We start from the raw sequence: 14068 nt of genomic DNA, 5'->3' as shown, positions 1-14068 counted from the left end.
GTTGTCCGTTGCTTTTTTCAAAATTAACTGGTATATAGGATGTTCCTTCGTTTAGAGGATGACCTGTGGCATATGGGTCGATTTTTACTTTTCCAGTGGTCATGTCGAATCCTTTTTCGTATTCAACTAATATTTCAGAGTATTGTGTTCTGTGAAGTGGATTCCTGTATTTACATGCAAGTTCTGTTTCTTGATATATTTGAAAACGTGTCAATTTATTTTCTATATTGTCTATGTTTCTAAAATCGGAACTTAGTTTTCGTGATGGATGGACTTGTTCATAAGGAATTGATTGTATGAAATATTTTTCGTGAAATTTTATCATACGAGCGTGTATTTTTGCTACTTGAAATGTTGTACATGTATCTTCGGGGAACCAAACAATTGTTGCTTGTGTTCTTGTTGTAGGGTCGCAATATCCTTGATCATTTTTACAAGGTAGTCGGATTCCTTGATAGATCATTGTATTATCAGATAAATCTCGTGTGAGTTGTATTTTTTCGAGTTGTATTTTCCAATCGAAAAACATTATTTCTTGGTATCCTTTATTTTTCGTGTCTGCTTTGCAGTTTGATGGATTATTTATACCAATGTGTGGTATCCAATGTTTATCATGTAGGTCATAGGTTAATCGTCCGTGTGCGCCGTTATACGGGTATTTTTCGTCTAGTTTTATATGTCCTTGGTGTCTTTCAAGTTGTGATTGGTGTACAGAGTCTGAAAAAACTTGAAAATTAACTAATTTTCTTTGGGAATTTTTATTTTGTGTGATGTTTAGTCTAAGTAATTCATTTTTACAATCGTCGGGATTGAGATGTAAAAGACGTTCTATATTACTTTGATAGAATGATTCATGGTCAAGTCGGTTTTTGTTGCCGTTGGAGACTTGTGAACAATGTACTTTCTTTTCGGAAAATGTCGCTGTGAATTTATAACCTGTAACTGTTGTTGCTCGGGCTTTTGAATAGAGTGTTGCTATGATATCTGTGGTTTCTATAGCTTGTGGTTCTGTTTCACATTGTGATACTTGATTTATTGCATATTTATGTAGTGTTTTTTGTTCATTTTCTTCGCAATCGTAATGTGTTACTAATAAATCTTGTGGTCCTGTACGAGGGGAAGGGTTTATGTTTTGATTTGAGGTTACTAGAAAAAGGAGTTGGAGAAAAATTAATAATTTTAGAATATACATGTGTATGATAATCCTGAGTATGGGTTATAAAATGTAATGTAACCAATTGTGTTTTTGGTATATCTGTCGTATTTATATATTACTTCAGTAGTTATAAATGGTGGTGGTAGTGATTGAGCTGTTATGTTAGGTGGATTTAATGGGTAGGGATGTTGAGTAATGTTGTTTAATTTAACTGTGATTTCAAACTTTAATTGTAAACTGTTTTGTTGGAGTATTTGAATATTGTGATCACGGATATCGTTGTGAATATCTTGGCGATATTGTAATCTATTAAGTGCCCAGTTATGAAGGCGGTTACTTTCTTGATGTTGTCCAAATAATGGTGGAGGTGCTGTGAATGTATTCCAATCTAATCTTAAAGGAATATTTGTTAATGATTGTTCTCGATATCTGGCGTCGAGATTGTTTGGAAAATTTAAGTTAAAGGGTAGTGGTGAAAATTGGCTTATTGATGGTGTTGATGGTAGTGATAATGTTTCTGGTAGTGATGAGGATGTTGTTGTATCCGTAGAAATATCTATGGGGTCATTGACTAAATTTGGTTCACCTTGTGTAAATGAATGTGTAGTCCAATATGGCAGTCGTGATGTTAGGTTTGGGGGGTTAAAAGGATTTTCTCGTGCTTGTTCAGATGTTGGTGTTGAACCTAAGTAGTCTGAAGGTAGACTTGAAGTGCTTCGTTGTGAAAAAAGTGTAGGAGTTTCTGGTGTGATACCAGTGGTGTTTTCTGGAGTGGTTTGTGATGGGGATTGAGGTATATCAAAATGAACTCGGGGAGTTTGAAAATTTCTATTTCGTCGAGGATGTATAATTTGTCTATTTATTTCTGTTGTGTTTTGGTTTTGACTAAGGTTTCGTATTCTACTTAGTTCTTGTGGTAGTGTTGGGTATAGGTTATATGTTGGTTCGCTTAGAGGTGCTTGTCGTTGAACTGGTTCTAGTGGTTCAGATAAACGAGCGTGCCGTTCTTCAAAAGTGTATGGATTGTCTTGAAAAGAAATTCGTGTAGATGTTTGAGGATTTTGAGTAGTTGAAGGTGGTGTTGGATTATCTTGGGATGATGTCGGTGAAGACTGATTCTGTGACTGTTGGGTAGCAATTTTTGATGGATTTTTGAATTGTTACTTTAGTGGGAAGGTTTATGTTTATTATAATATTCTTCCAAAAAAATAATTAGAAAAATTGTTGCTAGGGCAAATGTGATGATTGCTTTCTTTATACATTTACATATTGTCAAAATGAGGGATGATAAAAATGTTATGAAAATTACAAACAATAAAAAAATATCAGTTCTACTGAAAATTGTTCGTATCATTTAGACAAGTTGTTAAAATCGTACCTGTGAATATATTCAAGGGTTTTGGAAAGTTGGAGGAATAGTTCGAGTATAGTGTAGAAAATTAAAAAAATGTTACAAAAAATGATTAGGATTATTAGAAAATATTCAAGTATATCAAAAAGAAATATTATAAAGGCTTCAAGTATTGAAAAAAAATGTTTAAAATTTATAAGTATTTGAGCAACTGTTTGAGAGAAGAGCATTTAAGAAATGATCTCTTGGTCGAATATTTTTTGCTGTTTGAGGCGATTTTCTAGTGTGGTCGAATTATTTATTAGTTTTTTTGACAAGTGGGTTTAGTTATGTAAAAAATTGTTGGGGGCAATTTTCATGGTGACTGGGAGGTCGTCTTTTTCTTTATTTTTGTTTGTCAAATGATCCGGGGTATGGTGAGATTTTTATACTTTAGGCTAATTAAAATCTTCACTTTGTTACTTTAGGCTAAGTTATCAAATTTGTTTTGGGGGTATTCGTGGTCTGAGTTGGGGAAATATTGTTGATCTTTGGGTTATTAGATAAGGGAGGGGTACGGTATTATGGTGATGTTTATTTTAGCTGTCAAGTTGGAGTGGTTTGCTTATTTTTGACCTGGAGGTTGTAAAGTTATAGTTAGAGATGTGCCTGGAGTTCTAGATTATTCGTCTAATTGATCTTAGTTTGAGTTAGAGAAAGTGGCGGATTGGATGAATCCTATTGGTCTATTTTGAACTAGAATTATTGCGTACTTGTGAGCATGTTATTTTGAAAAATTGAAATGAAAAATGTTACGGAGGTTTCAAGATTGTGAAGTATAAAATCTTAAAATTACTTTTTAAATTCTACTTTCTTTAATATTTTAGATTGAGGGATGAACATTTTGTAGTTTTTACGTGGTTGATTTCGGAGTTTTGTTGTTTTTCTATGTTCAGATTTGTCTATTTCTTCTTGGGGTATTATTTGTTCGGTCATTTTTCTATTTTTTCTTTGTTTTTGGGATTCTTTATGGTTTTGTGTATTGTTTTTGGTGGCGGTTGGTTTTGTGTTTTGATTTTCGGTGGGGTTATCATTTTGTTCTGTGTTTTTCAGATGTGGTTCATTTTGAATGATTTTTAATCCTGTGAAAGAATATAATTGAGTTAATTCGCGGAGTGCGTATTCTTTCGGGTAATAAGGTAATAGGTTGTTTCGATGTTGAACGATTTCTTTTTTGTTTGAGTCGGTAATTTTATATGTGACATCAGTGGGTTTTGCAATTATTTGGTAGGGTCCTTTTCGGAGGGGTTGTAATTTTTTAGAAATTCCTTTTTGAGTATTAAAATTAGGTATTAAAACAAATGTTCCAATTTTTAAATCGGAAGCTGGTGTAAAACGTGAATTGATTTGTTCATTTATGTTTTGTCTTTGTAATAACTTTTTCGTTATTTTTTGGTAAATTTCATTGTGTTTCTTATCTCTATTTAAAATCCATTCGGTGTGTGTACCGGAGGCTAATTTAAGAATTTGTGGGTGATGAAAATGATCTTCATCGTGCGTATGTAATGGGAGGTTATAGCAAATTGAGTCTTTATTTGGTTGACAATAACCTTGTGCGTTTTTATGGGAGTTTGCTGTAAACATTATTGGTTTGCGTGGCTTTTGGTTGAAAACCATTTCGTATGGTGACATTCCTAGTGTTGTCGTAATTTGTGAGTTATATGCTAAGGGAAATAATTTTACATCTGCTGACCATTCGGTATATTTTGTATCATTTCCGTTGATGATACATCTAAGATATTCTTGTAGTGAACGGTTCATACCTTCGACTAAGCCGTTTGTCCAAGGTGCATGAGATGTACGTGGTTTGTGTTTAATGTTGTATAAATGACATAGTGTTATTATTTCATTATTTATGAATTCTGTACCATTGTCTGTAACTAAAATTTCTGGTAGTCCGAATTTTGCTATCCAGTGTTCATAGAGTGTTGTATATGCGTAATAAGCATTACAATGTGGTACTGGGTTAAGTGCTACATAGTGTGTGAATGCGTCAACAATTACCATAATGTAGGAGTTTCCTTCGGATGAGGGTGAAATTGGTCCTTTAGTATCAAGTGAGATACGGTGATTAAAGTACAAACTTTGTCCTTTAAAATCTTGTTTTTGTGCTATTTGTTTTTGATTTGGGTAAGGTTTATTTAGTTGACATACTATACAGTCATTGCATAGTACTTTTATCCAGATTGGTGCATTTGGGAAGTAAAAATTTTGTATGAAATTTGAATATGTTTTTTCTGATCCAGAGTGTCCTTTAATATTTTGTGTATGTGAAATATTAAAAGCTATAAGAATCATACTTAAAGGGAGACATGGAACTGTAGATTCATTCAGGTTATACTCTAAAAGGTCTGTATTTTCGTTAATTGTTGTGTTGTTAAATTTGCGAAAGTATCGGAGGAGTGTTTTGTTTCCTAGAATGGTTGAATCTGCTTTGTTAGGTTTAGTTTTATATTTGTGCCATGATTTTAGTTGTCTAATTATCGGGTCAAGATTTTGATATTGTTTTAGTGTTGAAATTGTAATCGTTTCTGTTGGAGGGAGAAAAATGTTTTCAATTTCGAATTTAGATAAGGGTATTGTATCTAATGGGTCATGAAGATCAAAAACTTGATTTATTGTGTATTTCGAATCGGTTGTTGGTGGTCCTGATAAATTTATTTTATCAGTTAAATTTTCTTTTTCTATTAGTGGAAAATGGTCTTTTTTAGTTTGGTGTTGTTTTGTTCGTTTTTGTTGGGTGTTATTTTTTATCCATTGGGAATATGGAATTGGTTTAAAAGTTGATGTTCCAAGTAGGTCAACTTCATAATGATTATTTTGACAATCTAAATAAAGTGGGAAATGTTGTAAATTATTTATTTGTGATTGTTCAATATCAGTTTTAACTGCATATTTGCATTCTAATCGGGGTGATGTTTCGTTTTCTGCAAGGTAGAATTTTATGTTTTTGGGTATTTCAACTGTTGTTTTTCGTGTAAGTAATTCAGGTGGTGTATTTCGACTTAAGGTGTCTGGTAATGCAAGATTTTTTCCTGCAGTCCAAACTATATGTAAGTTTGGGAATTTCATTAGAATTAATTGAAATCTGTAAACTCGGTGGTTTGGGTTAGATTTCTGTGTGAAAAGAAAAATGATTGGTTTGTGGTCTGTGAATAAAACTGTGGGATGTTTTGATCCAAGTATCAGAAATTCATATTCTGTCAGTGTATATATTATGGCTGTACATTCTCTCATTAGAGTTGAGAGTCGTAGCTCTGCTTGAGTGAATAATCGAGAATTTGCTGATATGAGGTTCATTTTATTTGTACCATTATGTGATTGTAATAGTGCTGCGCCGATGCCAAAGTTCGAAGCATCGCACATTGCATAAAATGGTTGATCAGGGTCTGGAATTGTGTTTGAAATTTGTTCAGTTAAAAGTTTCTTTATTTCTTCGAATCGTGCTTGATGTTCTGTATTCCATTCAAAATTATTTTGTTGTCTAAGAATGTTGTAAAATGGTCGTAGATATAATTGCATTTTATAAACATATTTACTTAAAAAGTTTAACATTCCAAGGAATTCTTGGATTTTCTTTTTATTTGTTGGTGGTTGAAGTTTTTGAATAGCGTCAATGCGTGATTTCAATGGAGTGATTGTTTTTCTTTCTATGTTATGTCCTAAGAATTTAACTCTTGTCAAAAAGAAGTGTGATTTATCGGGGGCGGCCTTCAGATTTTCGTTCTGAAGTATTTGGTGATATTTTTCTAAAACATTGAACATTTCGTCTTTTGTTTGTGATTGCATAAAAACATCGTCTAGATAGGTGATTGCGTTTTTCTTGAGTATTAGTGGTCTAAAAATTTTGCTCATAAAAGCTGAAAATGCTGCTGGTCCTATGGATATTCCATAGAATAAGCGGTTAAATTCATATTGTTGGTTTCCGATAACAAATTGTGTTAAACGTCGTGATTGTTCATCTAGTGGCATTTGATTGTATGCACTATTCATATCGGCGGTTGTAAAGTATTTGCCGTTTATTTTTGTTAAAATAACTTGTATTGGTTCAATGGGCCAATTACATTTTGATTCATCTATAAGTGAATTGAGGTATCTAGCGTCGAGAACGATTTTTAATGATTCTCCTTTAGCTAGAATGATAACGGGGTTGATGAATGTGTTGCCTTTTGGTTGTTCTTCTTTATTAACTGGTGATATAATATTGTACTGTTCTAAAATATCGAGTAATCTGTTTACTTTATCATGTAAGTGAATTGGTACTTTACTTGCTCTCTGTTTTTTGAAAACTGCGTCTGGTTTTAATGGGAGATGTAGTGATGAACTGATTTTGCCAACATCGAATTTTGATGTTGCATAGACTGATGAATATTTAATTAGCTGTTTGGCTAACTTTTCGAATTCGTCTTGTGTTATTTGTGAATGTTGGAAATTAAACATCGTTAAAAATTTTTGTTGGTCCTCTGTGTAGTTACTGATGTTGAATGTAGGTTTGAAATATGGAGTTTTTGTGAAATAATCCGTATTTCTGTTTTCGTTACTTATTATATTATTTATAGATAATTCTTCATTAAGAATTGTAGATTGGCAAATATCTAGTAATTGGAGTATATTATTTACGCGATAGGCTTTTTCGTGTATTGGTGATATTGTAGCGTTAGTTTCACAATATCCTAAAAGTCCTAAAGGTAATGTTACTTGGTAAGGTGTGTTGTTATAAACATGTAAGGAAATAATATCTGAATTCGAATTTTTTAAATATTTTATTGAAGAGATTGTGATTTTGAAAAATTTATGAATAGGTTTGAATTCAAAATCTGACATATAAAATTTTTGTTTGTTTTGTTCTTTATCATATTGGTGAACTTGTTTGATTGAAAAATTATAGATGTTTCCTGATAGTGGTTTCAGGTGTTTTCTTTGTTGATTAAATATCGGATAAAATTTTGAAAAAAATGGTGGTTGTTTATTTAATCTTTGAAAAAATGTTAAGGATGTTTCTTTTGTTTTTGTATATTTATCTTTGATTAATATTTTACTATTTAGGATGTTAATTGTTGGTATATACTTCGAAATAAATGGTATTCCAATGATATTATATTTAATATCAGTGATATGGAATATTTGTTTAAATGGCTTATTTAGAATTTTACTTTGCTCCATTGTTCTGGTAGGGAGGAGAAATAATTGGATTTTCCCGTAGTTTATCAATGTTGATCCTTGTGCTGTTGCTAGCTTACTGGAGGTTTCAAGAGGTGTTAGCTTTGGGTGTAAAGTTTTTATTTCATTCCATGTGGGAATGTTTATTATGTTTGATTCTGCTCCTGAATCAATTAAAAAATCGATTTCAAGGTCTGGTGGTTGAAATTCTTTGTTTCTTGGGCTTTCTAAGAGAAATGGTATTGTCCAGATTTTTTCTTTGGGTTGTTCTTTTTGTATATTTTGATAAATGTGGTTTGTATTCAAGCATTTTGTTTTGGTATTTTTATTGGTTTGATCTGTAGTGTTATTCTCGTTTGTTTCTTGCGTCGTTGGTGTGGAATTTATGGGTGTAGTGTAATAATTTTGAAGAAATTCTGATTGATTTTCATATATGTGTGATGGAAAGGGTTGTTCATATATGACAGATTCATAGTCATTTTCGACTTTTATCATATTGATAGAACGAGTGTTTTCAGTATCACTTTCTGAATCTGATGATGTACAGTTTATTTGATTGAGTTGTAACGTATCAGTTACTGTGTCATCAATACCTGGAGGGTCTGATGTTGTTTCTGGGTTAGATTGTACTTGATTGATTTGTCTTTGATGTTTAGGTGTACTACTTCTGTGGCGATTATTAGAGTTATTATAGTTATTATTATTCCGGTGTGGTGATTGGGAATAATTTCTATAACGATTATTATAACTTGGGTGTCGATTTTGTGAATTATTTCGCGATCTGTTTTGGTAATTATTGTTTGGTCTGTTATAGTTCGATCTATTATATGAGTTATTCCTTGATCGATTGTTCGGATAATTCTGGTTTCGGTTGTTTGAATAACTTCTATTTCGATTATAGGAGTAGTTTCTATTCCTATTGTATGATGAATTTCGTGATTGATTGTTTGGATAGTAATTATTTCTTGATTGGGAATTAGATCTAGAAACAAATCGTTGTGTATTTGAATTTGATCTGGAGTAGTTATTTCGACTATTTGGTCTATTGTAGTGATTTTGTGATGAATTATACGTGTTTCTTCGTTCTGGTGATCTTCCTCTATAACTTGAGTTATATGGGGATTGATTTCTTGTATAATTTGTATTGTTCGGGAGTGGTTTTCCTGAACTGTTGTTGCTGTGAACTGTTTTGTTCGGTAAATTTTGATCTTTTTTCATGTATTGATAGAATGATTTATTTGGTTCTTTGTATTTTTGAGGTTTATTTTGACTATCTTGCTGTTTTTGCCTACATTCGGAAATACTATGTCCGTATCGTCGGCAATAATTACACCATTTTTTGAAAGATGGTTTGCCTTTAAAGTTCGGGTTCTTTTCGTAAATATTGAGTATTTCAGTGATTTTTTCAACGAGGTCTGTTTCTGATTCCTGTATATTATTAATATTAGTGGGAGTCGTTTCAATTCTGTTAACGTATTGTAATTTCAGATTTTCCGTTTCTTCTAGTTTCATCGTGATTTCTGCTTGTTCTAGTTTGTCTACTAGTTTTCGAAAATCTAAATCGGGTTCTCGAATTGAAGAAGGATGGGATGCTCTCTTTTTTATTGCTATTTTCCTTAATTGTGGTGTTAAGGTCATCATTAAGATTTCTGTCATCTTTGTGTTTTTATAGTCATGTGTATTTAGTGAATATGCTTTTCGAACTAGTGTTTCGATTCGTACTGCTATTTGCTTGATGGTTTCGTTTGGTAATCTGCGAATTTCATTACATAAAACTCTTTGTTGTTGTTTGTTTCTTTCAGAGTCAAACATTTTTGAAAATTCTTGTGTAAATCTTTTCCAGTTTGATTTTATTTCTAGAGGTAGTACTGAAAACCATTTTTGGGCTGCGCCATCTAAGGTTGTTTGTATTAACGCTGTGCGTCGATGTATCCAGTTTTGATGTAGTGGCGTATTAATTGGTTCAGGTCCTATATTTAAAATCAAATTTGCTGTTACTGCATTTAAGTAATCTTCTACAGAGTATTCAGGGTCTGTTCCTGTGAAAACCATTAAAGGTTTGTTTGATGTTATTGATGATCCACCCATAAGGTATGGATTCATTGTCATTTGTAATGATTCTGCTGCATTTGGCATTTGAGAAAAATTTGAAAGTTGGTTTCTTGTTATTTCATGTTGTTGGAGATAATATGGGAGTGGTATTTCATTTTGCATTTGTGATGCTTGATACGAGTGTGCAGTCATTGGATTTTGTTGTTGAATTGGTTGAAAAGATTGTGTATTAATTAGATTTTGTTGTTGAATTGGTTGTTGATGTTGTGCATCTATTGGTTGTGGAGAAAAATTTCTATGATTTGTACGTGTTCTCTGTATTCCTTGTCTACGATATTCTTGAGTATTTGGTGCAAATATATCTGGTTGTAAGAAATCATCATCTGAGGATAAATAATCCATTTGATAAGATGTTTGTTTTTTATTTTTATTTTGTTGAAAAAATGGGTAATTTTCACTGCGATCCTGTGGAGGATTTGGTTGAAAATTTTTGGAATTATACTGGGCCGTTGGGTTATCCCAGTTTCGAGGTTTTGTATATTGATTAAAATTCCTTTGTGGTTGATAATTTGTTTTTGATGGATGTGTATAATTATAATTATGGTCTGCAAAGTTGTTTCTAGTGAATGTTTTGCGTGTTTTTGATGGTATTGTCATGGGTCTGTATGTTTGGTAATCCATATGTGAGTATTTAGGGGCAACCGAAGGTTTAACGGTTGATTGTAAGGTTACCTGTGTTTGTGAAGGATTTGTATTTCTTGGTGTTGTTAAATTTGGGCGTATTGGTGAAATACTTTGTTGTGTAGTTGTTGTGTGTACAATTTCTTCATTTATGAAGTGTGATGGTGTCTGGATATCTTGTTGAGTAAGATTCCTAGTTCCATTGAGGTTTTCGTTGTGTATGACTGTAGAGTTTAAACTATTATTTTGTGTATCGGGTAAAAATGTATTATAGTTTAATGGTGTTGCATCAATTGTTAATGGTATTACTCTTACATAATCTCGTATGTAAGATATTGTACCTATTGCTTGACTTGAGATTGATTGTGGAAAGCTTATAAATGCGGGATGAGACCATTCGGGGTCCCAAACATAATCTGATTGTTCTGTGATAGCGGTATCATCGTTCGAATTTTGGGGTCTAAAATTTTTTCTTGCTTGTGCAATTAAATCAATATTGTGTGTGAAATAATCTATTATGAACCATGCCAAAATTTTTTGTAAATCGTGTTTGGTATGTTGTGAAACGTCGTCTTTCGTGAAATTTTCTTTAATGATGTTTAAATAACTAGAGAGTAGTGTGATTTCATGTCGTACTCTTAAATGTTTAGATGTTTCTGTCGGTGAGACATTTGTTAATGGGAGTTCATTTTCTAATATCGAAATATAACTATATATTATTGCGAAAACTTCATTGGTGAAAATGGAGTTTGCTCTTTGTGAGTTATGGTATTGGATGCTTTTTATATATTCTGAAAAAACTTTTGAAAATTCTAAATCAAGATCGTCTGTTTGAATAGTATATGTTCTATTATTATGGTTTGGTGAGGTGAATTCTATGGAGTAGATTCCATACTGTTGTGTTATGTTGCATATATCTTTTAGATAGTGATCTATGATTTGTCTTTTGATTTTTACATCGGGGAACTCTGTTTTACATGGACTGATTCCGGGTTCAAATAAATTTACGAGTAAATTTTGACAAAATATGTGTTGTCCTCTATCAGTATCTGCATCTACTATAAAAGGAAAGATTTCATCATCATCTGGAGTTTCGTCACCTGGGGTGTGTGTTGAACTCATTTTTCCGTTCGATGACTGTTAATATGTAATTATTAATGTGTCGAATTGGTTGATTCCAATTGTATAAATGTACTGGTTTGTGTTTGTACTGTTTTTTTATTCTTCTTTTTCCTCTTTGTGATGAATTTGAAGTTGTTTCTGAGTCAGAAAAATATATTTGATCGTGAAGTGGGCAATTTTTATCTATTGATTCTTTTAGTTTGTAAAGTTCGTCTAAACTGTTGGTTTCTGATTCTGAAAATGCGTTTCGATTTTTTGAAAATCTTTTTCGTGTTATTTGTCTTTGTTTAGTTATTATTTTCCTCTTTAGTGTTTGTCGTTTTGTGCGAATGTATCCAACTGTTTGTGTATGAGGTGTGATTACAAGGTCGTATTTTTTGTTATCTATTTCACAATTGTGTAAAACGATTGTTTGTTTATTTCCTAGGTTTTTAAATGACATAAGGTTTAGGATGACGGATGCAAAAGTTGTTAAATGATTTCTATTTTCCTAAACTGTTAGTTCTTACGATTTTTTGGTTAGCTTAACCTGGGTCTATTTGTTCAGGGTTGGAGAGAAAAGTATATCGATTCCGAAGAATGATTTTTACTTTCTCGTGACTAGTATAAGCTAAGGTGTTAACTTACTTAATCTTACTTAGGGGTAGTGATTGTGTTCAAGGGTTGGAGAATAGTAAATCGATCCACAAGGTTCAGGTATAATTAGAACGCGAGTAGTTCGTTAGATACTATTTTAAACTTACTAAGTCTAAGATTTATCCTGGGTCTGTTAAGAGGGGGGGGGTCAAGTGAAGGATGAATAACCGAAGTTCTTCACTATTTATCCTAATTTGAATGATTAGTTTTGTTTAAAAATTTCTATTAGTCCTGGGTTTTTAGAGAGGGTTGGATAGTGAATCGACGTTTGAGGTCGTTAGACACTAATTAAGTGGGTGGGGGAGAACAAAGTTGTTCTGTTTGATCCAAGGATAAGCCTTGATGATCAAGTTTGAAATTTAATTAAGTAGAAAATGATTTAAGATCCAAGGATAAGCCTTGATGATCTGATTTTAAATTAAGTGACTTTAAGTTTTAATAAAGTTTTAAATTTGTGTAAAGGAAAGATTTAGTGTTTTGATGATATTAGTGAGTTGATGATTGCTGTTATGTTTTAGGTGATGAAGCTGGAACAACAGGATGATTTATGATTACTAACCATTTATTGTCATGCTACTAATTTTTATTTTTATTTTCCAATAAATATTTTTCAAACATGTTTTGTATAATACTGCAGAGTTTTAGGAAAACGATCTTAGATCTTTTTATCAATCGTTATTGTATAATATTAATTTTGTTTAGCGCCTGAAATGATTTTGAAGAGTAACTTCAAGGTTTTATGTTTGCAAATGGAAATCTAAATTCATTGCAAGTAGTATTCGAAATATAAAAGTTTGTTCTGGCTTTTGCCGAACTATCATATAACTATACGGCAAGTTTCTACTTTGTCGTATGTCGTCTTTGGTTCGAGGTCTTCTTCCAATTCCGGGTAGTTCTATTATGGTTCGGAATATTGGCTCTGATCTATTGAGTCGGAGAGACATTTCAATTAAATTATTGTCGTATAACATTTTGTAAATGTTTTTGTCTAATTTCTAATCTAATTTTGGTCAATTCTAATCTAGTAAGGTCTTGTTCGAGACTTATGGTCGCACCAGATGAGTTATGACTGGGGTGTATAACTCATAGAGTAATTTCGGATAGGGTACACCGTCTGCTCGTCACGCTATCTTATTTTCGGCCGGATAGATTCGTGCAACTTCTTAGTCTAATACCGATCCTAATCTTACTCTTATACTATCTAGTCTCAGGTTGTTTAACTAGTCTCTGCTAGGCTCAATAGATCTAGGGTATACTGGTTTATTGCGGCTGCTGAAGTGCTCGGGAGAGTCCAACTAATTTCTAAGTTAAATTCAAATCTCTCTGGTGCTGAAATTACAAGTAACTTCAGCACTTACAAATAAGTGGGTTGTTAGTTAGATGGATCATGATTGGTTAATATTAAATACTTTACATTGGTAAAACATTTAATTTATCCAATCATAAAATATAGTTTAGATCAGGTTCCAAAAAGGGGGACTGGAAAATAGCCGAAAAAAGGTGGAATAATTTCAATTTGTAGTCAGTTTGAAATTGTATGATAGTACTGTATATGGGAATCCGAACCTCCTTTAACCACCCAAAGGGTACCCATTTAGTTTTATTGTAGGACATCCGTTTTTAGTTAGCCGTCCCTAAAATTTTTCTAAGGGCGCCTTCTAATCTTAGCCAAGTCCCACCCATACCCCGCCCCCCTATCGTAAAATCCTAGATCCCTGCCTGTGGTATGCGATGATCCTAATTTTATTCTGCTGTTATTTAGTGTTAATGAACAAAGCGAAGACATTTAACACTTAATCAGGGTGTTTACTTTTTTCCGAAAAATGTCATTTTTGCATTATTGTTTCGCGGTGAGCTTTTGATTGATGGAA

The 14068-nt window shown here is 32.5% G+C and overlaps 1 protein-coding gene across 1 annotated transcript in view; it reads left to right on the top strand.

Moving 5' to 3' along the window:
• The window catches only part of LOC134855392 (leucine-rich repeat-containing protein 63-like), a 51161-nt gene that overhangs the window by 18953 nt on the left and 18140 nt on the right, over nt 1-14068 (top strand). The gene's annotated exons all lie outside the window — the stretch shown is intronic.

This window comes from Symsagittifera roscoffensis, chromosome 10, assembly GCF_963678635.1.
Source record: "Symsagittifera roscoffensis chromosome 10, txSymRosc1.1, whole genome shotgun sequence".
NCBI lineage: Eukaryota > Metazoa > Xenacoelomorpha > Acoela > Convolutidae > Symsagittifera > Symsagittifera roscoffensis.
This window is presented reverse-complemented; position numbering and strand designations above follow the sequence as displayed.